Raw genomic sequence first — 14774 nt, forward strand, 5'->3', positions numbered from 1 at the left:
AGTGCACTATGACAGTAATCTGTTCTTTCACTATCTCTCAACAGAAACTATGAAGCAATTGCTTATTGAGGTAATATACTCTCTAATGAATAATACTTCTAATTCTTCTTTGGCTATCAAGTAGGCTACTATGATTATCTTCATATACTCATATAAACAAACTAGTTCAAAGTTTTGTCCATGTGAGGAAACCACCCCATCATGGTAATCCACAATATGTATACCTTGATAATTTCAAAGAATACCGACTTTTTTTTAATAGATAGGTTAGGAAAATCCATTAGTATTGCATTTTACATCATTTTAAAGCTTAATGTCTGCTCTTTCAGAATCTGCCCTTAACTAAAATCATCTTATGGCAATTTTTCTGGTGGTTTTTATGATGCAGGGTCACACATACAGTTACATGCTTCTGTCATGACAGCCAAGTTTTAGCAATCAGAAGTGTTTTAAAAGGTAAAGTGATCCCAATGCTATCCTCATCCCTGTTACAACATGTTTCATGTAAAAATCACAGTCATAATGATAACTTTGTAATAACTTTTTCAAAATATGTTATTATATTTTGGGACAGTGATATAGAAAGAGATCATTTTAACTCATAAACTAAGTCCTTGATTACTTATTCTTGACTGTGGAGCAATGATGCATAGTGCAGTGGTACTAGTGCTACTGCTGATCTTCACATGCATGGACTGCCTATGCAGCCGCTACGGCAGCAGGCCATTTTAATAGCATTATACAGTTTGGTATTGTGATCAAAGAAATAGAAGGAAGAAAAAAAGACAAATTACAGGGCTTATTGTCAGGATTAAAATTCAATCTATACTGAAAGACACAAGATCCATAATTATAAAGGAATTCATATTCATCTATTTTTGTACATAATTGACTTAATAAATAATTACAAGTATTAGCATTAATTAATTGTTGTGTCACAATCACTAACACAGCAGAAGTATGGACTGCACAGATTATACTGCAAGTAGTACCGTAAAGCACAACATTTTCATGAATTGCCACAGGCATTGAATGCATATAGTGTAGAAGAAATTTTGCGTGCATTTTAATTTCATGAATCTTGGCTCTCACAAAATTCGCAAAACTAAAATGCATGCAAACATTTCTGGTTTTACAGTAAACATCACTGGGTTTGTGTGTGCATACATAGAACTAAAGAAGAAAATGTGTGAAACATGGCAATATCTTCAGTATTCAATGAGAGCCAATTACACTTTGCATGGTCCTCATATTAATGTATGGTTAAAAAAAAGTATCTAGTTCTTTAGAATCTACTTTAGACCTGCTTTATGGGCACGTGGGCAGAAATTGACGTCCTTTACAGGAGTGCCAGGTGTTTGTACATGGAAAATGGTTATAATGCATGAAGATAGTACCAGGCTAGTGTTTGAGTACAGCACAGAGCTTTCAAAGTATGGGATAATCTATGTAAGAGAGAATGTGACTTGGCTGTATCTTTAAGCTATTCATGATTACCCCATTTCAGGTATGCAATATTCTCTGATCAATGTAGTACACAATGGGTAAGAAGAGCATGGAGCTCTTTTAGAATCAACCTTCATACTTCTGAGTTATGGGTGTGTGGGTGGAAAATGGACTAATAGCCTTTGAAGGAATGTCAGGCTTATACTAAAAGTGCTTCACCGACCACTGACACAACATGGCATTAAGGAAACACATGTTATTCATACCCAAGTGAGCCATGCTTAAAAACCTCCTTGGCTTGAGAACAGAATGTATTAAAGTGAGAAAATGGGAAGCATTTTCATGGATAAAAAGGTCATCAGAAGGAGTAAAAAAAAAAACCAGAATATGTTGAAATTTTACAGGTAGCCGAGCCGTGACAATCTATCTATGACTACAAACTTTGTGATGCTCAATCCCCCCCGCCCCTCAGGGGTACCCAGCAAGATATAAGTCCCACTCCAGCTAGTGCTTGAGACAATCCCCTAAAATGTCAAGAAGCTATCACGCTCCGAAACAGCCTCCGGAAACTCACGTCTCTCCTCAGATCCTCCCGTGAATGAAACAGAGTCTTATTTTTGTGGCAGTTGGGCATGCTGAATAGAGCTGTACATGTTCCACAAGTCGACCAAATATATTTTCCTCTGGCAAATTTTCCGAGCCCCCGCCGTCACGGCAGCCCCTGGGAATAGCTCCCTCCTCGCACGCTCTGAACAGCAGCTGAAGTTTTGTCCCCCGCCACAGAGTGCCATTTTACTCTCTCCATTCCTGCTTGAATAACAACAAACTGGGGCTACAAATATTCTCTCTCTCTATCTGCTCTTTGAATTCCCAGGGCGACAACTAAATGCTTCAAGTTGTGTGCCCGAAAGGACAGTGACACTGCTCCGGGGAGAGAAGGCCATATAACATCTCCTCTTGGTTTCACAGTAGTGGTCACGGAAACAATTACCAGTAGTTCACTCCCATCTCCCTTACTTTTTTTTTTAATGTGACCCTGCATCACAAAACCACCAGAAAATCAGCAGACAGGGATTTCTAGCTAAGGGCAGATTCTGAAAGAGCAGGCTCTCTTGTATGAGCTTTAGAATAATAAACAACTGAAAACAACCTGGCTTTCCTAGCCCAGCTAAATAATGGAAAGAAAGTACACCCTCTGGAAAAGTGTTTACTGAGAAGAGAGGCTTGAAGTTTAGGGTCTATTCGAGTACTCGATCTGCCCAGTGGTGCTCTCTGTACAACGAATGGGGCAAAGCACAGGACGTAAAACTCCGTAGCAATGCACTGTGAAGGGATTATCAGATTAAACTGAAAATTTAAACACTTTTTGAGTAAATTCTATTCAGGCCTAAGACTAACTTAAATGCAACAGCATCATCTTATCAAAGGTTATTAGAGTTGAAAGTGAAGAGTGAAGGGCTATAAAGGAATGAAAAGGCACATTTACATTCTACCTTATCACACAGACCAAAGAAAAAACCCCAGCAAAAGCGACAATATCCCATTTGTTTTATGATCCAAAACTTTAGAATCACAGAGAAAAATTGCTCAGTAAGAAAAATATCAGAAACAAAAAATTGACTGGGTTGACCCATTTCACCTATTTTGAGATCTGATCTAAAATCAGATCATGCAACTTTTTGCAGTTTGTAATTCATTCATAGATTTTAGAAATCAAGATGATTTTGAAAATGTTTCAATGAAAATATACAAGAAGTTTGGTGTTTAAAATACACAGAACTCACTTTAAAGATGATATTTTTACTTTTCATAATAAAACACTATCTATAAAAAGGGCAGTTTTGAACAAGGAGACACAGTATCACACCATAGAAATGCAGCTTATGGGACTTGTTGGGTTCAGCAAGTGGTCATCCTTTCAACCATAATGCTGGTCACAGTTTGTTAATTTTATTCCAAAGTTTGTTAATCCAAAAGTTCCTTATTCCGAAAACTTTTATGCTTATGTGGAGAAGAAATTGGCATAAGCTTTCAGATCTGACTTTTGCATCAATCTGTAAAAGAACACAAAAACAACATCTTCTATTATGTCACACAAATGAAGGAGCATAGAGTACCTTTCCCATATTTGTGTGCCTGATATAAGATACTTCCTCAAGACAAAAAAAAGAAAGAAAAAAAAAATGGAAAAAGGGCAGTGAAAGAATGACACAGAACTTGTTCTACCATCTGCTCTAAATCTGGAAATGGAACATTTAAGTGCCTCACCCAAAATGCCCCATGGGTGGAGGTATATAATCAAAAACTTCTCTGTACGCTTCTTTCACATCTAACAAAGATCAGAGAATATATCATCCAACCAATCAGGAGGGCAAAGAACTTTGAAGGAATCTTTCATTGTTGAAGGCAGTAGCAACAGATTGAGATTTAGTGAAGTTTATCATAGCTCTTTTTTTTTCACTTAAAACATAAAAAAAGCAACAAAGCAAAATAGGACCAATATTAATAACTGCTTTCTGTACTTATAATGGAATGGTAAACTCTGGAAAGTCATAAAGGTACATATAGTGTGGCCCATTTCTTCTGCAAAGTGATTTGTCCCTGATTTTTATTTGAAGCAGTCGTGAAGCCATTGTACATGTACTGGCACCATCTCAAATGAACTTAAATGGCCTACTATTCTTTACTGTGATTTTACTCCTATGTAACATCAACCTCATATTGGCAAGTCATTCGATATTCTAATACATTGCTTGGATTGCAAGTTTCAAGTCTTATATGGCTTTATGGAGAAATTCATTCAACTTGTGCTGCAATATATAACAGAATACCCTCTCCAATCACCCCCCCCCCCAAAAAAAAAATAAAGCAAAAAGGTAACAAAGAATAATGCCACTACCTAAATGTGAGAAATTTGACTAGAGCCTAACAGCTCTAATGCAATCATTACAGACATTCCCCTGAGAATATACAACATGTGACACTTCATATTGAATATTTATGAGTATTCTTTGTAAGCTATGTTCCTTAAAGGACAAGTTCACCTTCATAAACATAAGGATTGAGAGAATGCAACAATATTAGTAGAACACATCAGTGAAAGTTTGAGGAAAATTGGACAATCGATGCAAAAGTTACGAATTTTTAAAATTTTTGTGTTGGAACCGCTGGATGAGGAGACTACTACAGCTTGTGAGTCATATGCGTACAACAGTATAAAGAAAATGTAAAGAAAATTCAACATATTTTCACTTTTTTCGCATAATAAAAGAGTACTTGACTTGCCTCTTTCTAAAGGCAGGGGGAATAATATTACCCATAACATTTGTCGATAACGAGTCGGGGGAATGTGTACTTTTTTCGAAAGATGAAATTTTGTGAAATTCTCTTTATATTTTCCTTATATTGTTGTACACATGTGACATCTAAGTTATTCACACATTGCAGTAGTCTTCTCATCCAACGGTTACTGCACAAAAACTTCAAAAATGCATAACTTTTGAACGGATTGTCCGATTTTCCTCAAGCTTTCAGTGATGTGTTCTACTAATATTGCTACATTCTCTCAATCCTTATGTTTATGAAGGTGAACTTGTCCTTTAATCTAAAAAAAAAACCCATAACAACAACAACAGCAGCCATCCTAAAAACAAAAATCCCTGCTCAGGGTCCTACTCATCACATATGGAATATGCTCATCCAATTCCCATCCTTTCCCTATCCTCCCCTACCCCCATTTCATGACATGTAAAGGCAAATGGGTCTTTTCCTAAGGTATCCAATTACAAACACCTTCAGCAGATCAACGAGATATTACATGCATTCCGGTTCATTACACCTGAAAAGTGAGATTCCACGACACCCATTAAGCCTCTGGTGAAATTTCATCGCTCCACAAGATCCCCCTGCCCCCACCCCCCCCCCCCCTCCAATCCGTCCATACAAGCTGAAAGAGCAGCAACTCGGAAAGAACATCTCGACGGCATGATGAGTACCCCAAGTGCATCGTGGGAGATAACTGATTCAGAATCTTCCATTCATGAAGCAAACCATGAAGGGAATGTTTTTATTTTTCTTTAGTTTATGTGTTGCTGCTTTGGGTTTTTTTACACTGCACTTGTCCTTTACGACATGTCCATCCATATTTTTGTTCGTAAATCACATATGGAATTAGAATCGCTGGGTTTTCCCTTTTTGCGATTCGGTAATCATTGTGACTGAGCATGAATCATTAATGCACATGAACTGATATCACTACCTACACAATGGGAGCAGTCACGCACGCTGCAGGAAGTGGCGGAATGCAAAATTTTCAGACAGATGCCAGAGACGGGTTAATACCATCACATGACTGGCAGTAATGAATTCTTCATTTTTTTCTGAGAAATCACGCATATCATACACCACATCAATGCATGCATGTACACATACAAGTTCTCCATGTTTGATTAATGTTATATTTATCATTATCATCATCATTATCATCATTATTATCTGATAAGAAGTGATGCACAGTGCAGGACATTACGACGAAACATTCATGCATACCACAAATCATTTTTGTCAGAAGTGTAATAGCATACTATTCTGAGAACAGAATTTTTTTTTGAGGGGGTACCATACATGAATAAGAATACTCACGACACAAAAGTTAAATTTCATTCAACGTTTCACCTCTATTAATCTTGTTTGAAAGATCTGTAAATTTTCTCTTCATGAAGCAGCACGACCTACAAAGAGCAATTCACTGTCTAGAAAGCAATGTGCACCGTTTGCACCTTTCTCTTAATACAAGGCATAAAACACTGTGTTCCTTGGATTGGACATTAACTCTTCATGTGCCACAGTGTAAAACCCCTGTGTGCCACATTATCCTGAGGGTGCAATGCAGGCATGCTTTGGGGAAAACATTCTGTGTTTCAAATCCATGCAACTTCTTATAAATTGTTGCTATGCTTGACATGAGTAATGAGCAAAGTTGTAGAGAAAATCCCAAGATTCCCAAAATTCCAACAGGGAACATTGCTCAATATTCAATCACCACATAATGAAAGCTACAAGTGAGTAGATCAGAATTGCGAGTGACGCTTTCATTGTAATGTGGCATTTGGCGATTTATCGATCGGTTTGGGCAGATTTGTGCATTTGAGCAAAATCTGTGAACTTGGCACGCCATCGACTGAGTCAGGCGTGCGAACATGGCACACAAAGAGCTAAAAGAAGGACCCCGTTTACAGTGCGAGGCTCGGCCGCGGCTGAGTCCACCTTCATTTCAGTGTAAACGCGCAAAAGGCCAAATGCAAGGCCAAAATTGGCCGCGCATTTGGCCTCGCTCTGGAGGTGGTCTCGGCCGTGGCCGAGCCGCGGCCGAGCCCGGCCTTTTCTCAGTGTAAACCAAAACTGGGCCAAATGCGCGGCCAGTTTTAGTCTGGCTTCCAAACCCTCTGCCTGTACTATTTTGCTGTTCAGGATATCAACCCCCTCAACGTCGATAACTAGTATAGTTTAAGGTGGTTTTGTCCTGCAAAGGCTTTTTTCCTTCGGCAAAGGCCTTTGCCGGAACGTCGACTTCGTCGCCACGGAATTCATTTGGCAAAGGGTCTGAAAACCAGACAATACCAAATTGCATTTGTTTACAAGCAGAGGGCCACTACGACAAAATATTGAAAGGTTTGAATCAAAAGCGCGCCCGAGCCCGGCAGTGTAAACGGACAAAACTGCTCGGCCGCCGCTCGGCCCAGCCCCGCACTGTCAACTGGGTCTTAGTCCCAGTGTAAGAGCTGGCCATGACTCACACACGTTAAAGATTCCACTTCATTCATTCATTGCAAAGAGCAGGGGGCTAACCTGGTGAAGTGGCCAACCTAGCTAAACACACAGAAAACGGGCAAATGATGCCAACCCCTCGTGGTTTGCCCCAGGTGACTAGCTGTAGTCAGCAAACGGTATCAACCAGGCACGCCGTGCCATACGAGAAGAAGAAGAACCTCCGTAAGTGACCTTTTACTACACTTATGCTGCTTAAACTGTATATGGAATGTTGATCATACTGTAAATCTGTAATCATATCGTGCTTATTTGTAATTCATAATGCTGAAATCCATCCTGCTCTCATATATACATGTACATATCTTGGCTCAGTTGCAACTTGCAAATATAAATCCTTTAGCATAATTTCATATCATCTTTATCCTATAATCTTCCCACACTTTATGCTCTTAGATATCAGTGCAAACCTTTCTACCTCTTTGGGAAGTTAAAGGAATATTTCCTTCAATCTTGGGAGTTTGAAAACAAGTTTGCAATCTGAGTATGAATCAATCTGAGTATGAATTCTACTCAGTGCCACAAATGTCAAATACAACTTGCACTTTACGTGTGCTGGATTATCCTGAACTTTATGATCAGGCAAGCAACACTCTGCGGTGATCCAAACTTATCTCAATGACATGACAGATATATGCCTACTATGACTGTTACAGGGAGATGTCTACTACTTTGTTGATGATGATGATGATAACAAAGTTGATAAAAATAGTAATAATGATAATTTATTAATATTATCAATAATAATAATAATAATAATAATGATAATAACAACAACAATGATTATCATAATATGATGTAATATTAATCAAATCAAACAATAGTAAGAGTAGTAGTAGCTATAATTGAACACATACATTTCTAAGTAGTCACTTCTTACACTGCCATTACAGAAGCTTCAATTCTTTTCTTCATCTTCTCTAATTACATCTCTGTCTCTTGTTTGTACCCATTTTCATTGTTAAGTTTACTTTGGAGTATGGCAATGATTAACCCTATTAAGCCCAAGCTATTTTGACCCCTCGCAGGCCCAAGGGGGGGCACATTGTGCCCCCCCTAAATAACTTTTTTATTATTTGATGTATCATCGTCATATTTGGCACGTGGGTAGAGTAACTCATACTCTACATGACCATACATTTGAATTTTCACAAGGTCACCCATGGAGGGCGCTATTTACAAAAATATAAAGAAATACATAGGAAATATGCTAAAAACATGATTTTTCGGTATAATTTCTTTATCCCCATTATATATGTCTTATTATAGACCAATCATTTTCATATTTGCCACAAATGATAAGCAAGTGGAATTTTATTGTTTTTTTATGTTTGAAATTTCTCAAGGTCACCACATGGGGGCGCTATTCATATCAACATAGTGATACATTATGAGACCTGAGATGAAATGTTTGGGATGGGAACATGTATAGTAATGACATTTCATATTTGCATAATAGTGGAATTTTGAGATTGCAAATTGATAATATGATAAACTAATGATATATAGAGGCATAACTTGGGTGAAGGAATCAAAATAACTCAAAATATAAGGGCAATCTGTAGAAAATATTATTGTTTTCAATTATCTCTATTATATCTATTGTTTTATGCCTTTGTCACATAAAAACAAAGGAAATAATAAGAAAAACTTTCCAGGACCATAATTACTTCAAATTTTGCTTCTTCAACAAATTTCAGCCAAGAAACACCCATTTCATACACTGTAATGCTGTTAAATGAAATGGGAACAGAAAAAAGATGCAAAATCTGACTGACATGGTTGTCAGTTTATGGTTGCCATGGCAACCAGCAACATCAAATATAGCTAAATTATATACCAAAATGTTCGCAATAAGATTTTAGGAAAAGTCACCAAATTTGGTTGAAATCGAATTAAGGACGAAGGAGTGGCAAACGAAAATCTGGTAGGGGGGGCACAATGTGCCCCCCCTTGGGCTTTATAGGGTTAAGGTACAGCAGTCATACAATTGTATGTACGTTCTACAGCAGACACAAAAGCATATCAATGTGATTGAGTTTCAGACTCTTAGAGTGGAATTGCTTTCTGGCATGCCCTAAAAGAAAAGCCCTTTTTTATAAAAAAAGCAATCAAAATGAGGAAATTCCATTCAATAGAAATGAGCACGCCAGACTCCCCCATAACTTTGCATCAAATTGCAGCAGTTTGTCTACAGATTCAGACTGGAACTGCAAATGTGAGTTTCATGGATTGCTATGTTTGAAATATTAATGATGAATATCTGCCATGAGCATCTGCTCATTTCAAATAAGGCAAAAAGGAATCGAGAGGTGAATTCATTACATTTTTTTAACAATAACATTATGTATCACATCTCAAACAAGCAATTGTTGTGAAGCCAGAAGCCAGAGAGAGCAGAGGTGATAGTAATATTCATTGAAACGGGAAGATCTGGTATATATTTCTTTCCAAAAATGATTGCATGAACACATGCTAGATTTTTTGTTTCCTGTGAGTGATAGGCAATTAATACTCTAATCCCAAGTAACATAAAACTTCACCACCAGGAAAAAGTACATTGGCAAAATCAAAGCAGAAACTGTTTAGGCTTTCAAAAGAAACAAGGAAAAGTAGAAATTACGCGGTGCATAATATATGTCCCTGCCGAAAGTAGCATTTTGTAGCAAAATGTACAATATAGGTCAAAAATCAAGGTCAAAGGTCAAAGAAGTCAAAGATCAAAATTCTGTGTAGAAATTTTGAAGCCCTCACCTAGTGCCATCACATAAAGCAAACGGAATCAAAATCGGGTTAGAAATGGCGAAGGAGTAGCATTTTGTAGCAAAATGTACAATATAGGTCAAAAATCAAGGTCAAAGGTCAAAGAAGTCAAAGGTCAAAATTCTGTGTAGTAGTTTTGAAGCCCTCACCTAGTGGCATCACATAAAGCAAACAGAATCGAGATCGGGTTAGAAATGGCGAAGGAGTAGCATTTTGTAGCAAAATGTACAATATAGGTCAAAGGTCAAAGTCAAAGGTCACAACTGAAATTCTGTGTAGAAGTTTCAAAGCTCAAATGTAGTGCTATCATATAAAGCAAACAGAATCAAAATTGGCTCATAAATGACAGAGAAGTAGCAAATTGAACGTTTTGATCACACACGGACGCACACACGGACACACACACGTACCGAGCCCGTTTCATAGTCCCCTGCTCGAACTCGTTCGGCGGGGACAATGAAATATAGGAGATGAAAATGTAACTGTCATGAAACAGCATATTAGACATTTAATCAATGTACATTTTTGAAATACAAAAATGGTAGATTTCAATTAAAAAGATATGAAAAGAATAAACAAAAATATATATGTGTTCACCAATCAGACAGTTATGTCATAAACTGTCACTAAACCATGTGGGCCGACTTCTGGATGATTGAAGAAAGCAATGGCAGCTGGGCAGCACGACGACAGGACAAGATTGTTTTTCATGTTGAACATGACACGTAATCAGAGCGACAGTGCGACGACACTCACACCCACGCTTCGGCAAATGATCTGCTCTGAAAGACGGCGCGTTCTGTTCCTGCCCCACCGCCGCCGAAGCGCATCCATTATGGATCAGTTTCTGCTATGATGCCGAATGGCTCACATGAATTAACTTAAATCCCTTACACACTCACTAAATGTAGCCCAGGGCGGCAGTCGGGCTTACTGAAAAACAGCGAAAAAAGAGCAAACAATACGCAAACAATGTTTGCAAATGTGGAACCAGTTGATGTAAGAGCTCTTTGAAAAACATTCGGCTTCAGTTTGCAAAAACCTTTTCTTAATCCCTCTTAAGTCCCCAAAGTGGCAAAGAAGGTGATTGTAAAACCACAGAATATCTTCTTTTTCTTTTCTTTTTCCAAATTACACAACTTATATTCAACTTTGATAAGAGAGATATTCCATCACTTCTAACATATACATACTATTCTCCTCAGACCCTTTGTATTGTTATATGATTGAACCTGCTGAATTACAGTCACATGTAGCTTTATCATCATACTGACAACATTGGACTCATTTTTGTTTGGGTCTGGGTCTCAAAGACTAAGAACTAATCTAACTGTTACTGTCAAAGAACTCATATTATGCATAGTTTCTTTTATCATGTATGCATAGCATAAAGCTAATTTCTCTCAGGGACAAATAAAACTCTCAAGATCTGGGAATACCCGTAACTTGTTGCTTGGGTAATGGATGAATTCAGGCAAACTTTGACAACTCCAAAATGCAACTTTCTTTCCAATAGTCCTTCCTTCTTTCCCCGACTGCCCCTTCCCAATACTGTACCGTCTACATTTTTGTTTCCCGATCGTTTGTATACCTGTGTGCATGTGTGTGCATCTGTGCGCTTCCATTATTTTGTCTTTTTTCTTTTGTAAGTCCCATCTTACTGCATGTACATTGTACCACATCTCTACAAGCTTGTCTTTTACATGGGCCTCTCTTTTCCAATAAAGCAATTTATTTTGAACAAATAGTTTCCCATAGATTACACACTTGCTCATTAAATCTTCCACTTTCAAATTTACGTTTATATATTTTGTATTGCATGAATTTGTTGTAATAGTTGCATTTGAAAGAATTTGTGATATTGGAAATTAGAATTTGATTTGAACTGAACTGACCTGAACAAACTGTATTAATGTATTATAATTGTGTAGTTGAAAGAATTTGTGATACTGGAAACAGAATATGATTTGAATTGCATTGGTCTGAACAGACTGCATCAATTTGTTGTAGTCACTGCAGTCGAAAGATTTTGTGATATTGGAAATGAGATTTGATTTGAATTGAATTGAATTGAACAAACTGCATTTCAATTGTTGTAATTGTAATATTTGAAAGAATTTGTGATACTGGAAATAGAATTTGAATTTAATTTAATTGAACAGAACAAACTGTCAAGCAGGCAAACAAGAAGTCTTTCATTTTTATTTTTATTTATTTAGTCTTGTCCTGTGCCTTCAAAGCATCGCCATCTAATTTTGACAGCTTTGCTCTTTATTTCACTCTCACTAAGTGAAACAGAGAATGTACAGCGTTCTAAAAAAAAAAATCCCCTTGCCGTGCTCTCTTCTGGGGCATCTTGTTGATCTTACACAAAAATAATGTAAATGGGATATCTGGAGACTATCTCTATGCTACATCAGCCGGACATTCAAAACTGGACTATGTCACTTGATTCTGATCATTCTTTTTAGATTTTAGGGACATCATTTTTTTTTTTCCAACCAGGACAGTCTCAAAAGACATGGGGCAGATTCTAGTTCATACAATCTGATCTCGCTGCGGTATCTCATGGCTCCCAGATGAGAATGCAAGCACTCCTCTCAGGCTGATTAAAACATGATTGGATGTGACTCTCATGTAGCTCTGGCACACATATATCTATCGACAGAATGTTTGATAGAGTGTGCATCTGCATATGAAAAGTCAACATTTGTCGCAAATGAGGAATTTTTACCGGTCGCCTATTGGGGATTCTTCTCCATTTGTAGCAAATATCATGGGGGGAAAATACCATGATTGAGTACCTTCTCACAAATCACAATTCTAAAATGAAATAGACAACAGTTTCATCATGGAGTTGACATCAATAGCTAACTTGCCTGAAGGGATAGAATAGTTTTGGTAGAAATGGTCGGCTTCAGGTTTCCCACTTTTTTGTGTGAGATAATGAAAACCTCTTATGAAATATGAAAGAACATAGAATTCTAAGAGGAATCAAATTTTATTTGATGAAAACTGGTTTTGAAATGGCTGAGATATCCAAAACAAAGCAATCCTAATAAAAGGTGGGACCCACCTTTTATGAATATCGCTTTGTTTTACTTGTTTTACTTCCTGCGAAACTTCTCACGAATCTTCCCACTCCAGCTAGGGATACTTCCCCCACCCCCACCAAGCTTCTCCATCTTTTGCCAGTGTGACCGCTAGAAACTGAAACTTTGCGAAGTTTGTCGTGTGACCAGTCCACCACCTGTTTGCAGGTGGTGTCTCCAAAGTGCAGGCAATTGTGATGCACAGGTGTTCATTGTTACGTCTGTGATGCACAGGTGTTCATTGTTACGTCACAATAACTAGCCATCAGACAGCGAACTCTTTCTTTTTTTCTTGCGCAAACCCATTAGTGACACAAACTTCTTGATCCAAAGATCGAGAAGTTTGGCTACCAGTGTGATCAGATGACATAAAGATTGCAAAGACTATGTGACCTTAAACTTCTTGATTCTCTGCCAGTCTGGCCACACCTAATGACTGAATCAGAGTTTTACAGAGAGTGATCCTGAGGTGCATAAAACAAGCAAAGTTTTAAACAGATATCAAACAGCACAATCCTGGTCAGCTTGGTGGGCAGCTTGAACAGCAATTGTTGAAATGTTACACAATGTTGTTGTCATTGTTATTGCTGTTTTTATTTGTTTCATTTTCCATCTGAAGAGATGGCTGGATAGCCCATATTCAGGTGCACAAGCTGGTCTTCCATGGGAAGATTCACTCTTATCCTTGAAAAATGACACCAGATACCAGTAACATCATTTACTGGACTTATCTTGATCTTGTGAAAGTTATGGCCAGAATAAGACATTTTTAGCTAAATTTTGATGACTTTTGGACTTGACCTTTGACCCTTCATCCCTTTCACCTCAAGCAAACCATGCATTTCTTCATTTGAAAGGAGTGGGAAGAATAAATATGAACAGCTATGATCAGATCATTCTTTGCTTTGAGTTTGTTTGTGTGTTGTTGTTTTTCATATCCTTTTGTAGTTTGTTCCCATGCATTTCAACAGTCACAACTTCCAAACTATTTATTGGCAACTGGTCGCTCATGCATCACATTGTACAGATACAGTAGTGTAACATCACAATATCATAAAAATATTGTTTAAAGTAAGTATGAAATGAATTTCTATTAATGGCAGCTTATCTCGGCACATCCATGCTTACAGGCTAATGAAGCATGGCTAGAGATGTGCAGATACAGTTGAAGTATTTTTAAAAAAGGGAAAAAAAGTGTAGTAAGGATTTAATGAAGACTAAATGCATGAATATTGATAAAGTACATGTACAGTCAAATCTGTCTTGGCAGCCCACCTTAACGGCTACAGAAAAATTCCTCCAAGAGGAAAGCCATGTGAAAGACCCACCAATTTTGTATCCTGCGGTAGATTTTAACCCATATATACATGTAGCAGCAACAGATCCATACTGAGCAGAACTGCAGCCGAATTGGTAAATTTGAGCTTGTTTGGGTTTTGGGAGGTTTTCTTTTGCTTTGCAGCCATACCAGTAATACATTTTTTAACATTTTAATGCGATCCATCTCTGCACTCACCTGCCTTTCAGGCATAGTGATGCACTTTAATATGAAAAGCTTGATTCCTGTATGCATGCTATTGTGCAATAACCTAATCGATAACGGCATGAAGCATGTGCATACAAACTACCTACAAGTAATGGATGTAC

At 37.7% G+C, this 14774-nt stretch overlaps 1 protein-coding gene across 1 annotated transcript in view; it reads right to left on the bottom strand.

The window, feature by feature from the left end:
• Nucleotides 1-14774, bottom strand: part of LOC139727903 (dolichyl pyrophosphate Glc1Man9GlcNAc2 alpha-1,3-glucosyltransferase-like) — an 82386-nt gene that overhangs the window by 29281 nt on the left and 38331 nt on the right. The window lies entirely within an intron of this gene.

Source organism: Diadema antillarum, unplaced genomic scaffold (genome assembly GCF_040938485.1).
Source record: "Diadema antillarum isolate AM-2024a unplaced genomic scaffold, OU_Dant_1.0 seq00000160_RagTag, whole genome shotgun sequence".
Classification (NCBI taxonomy): Eukaryota; Metazoa; Echinodermata; class Echinoidea; order Diadematoida; family Diadematidae; genus Diadema; species Diadema antillarum.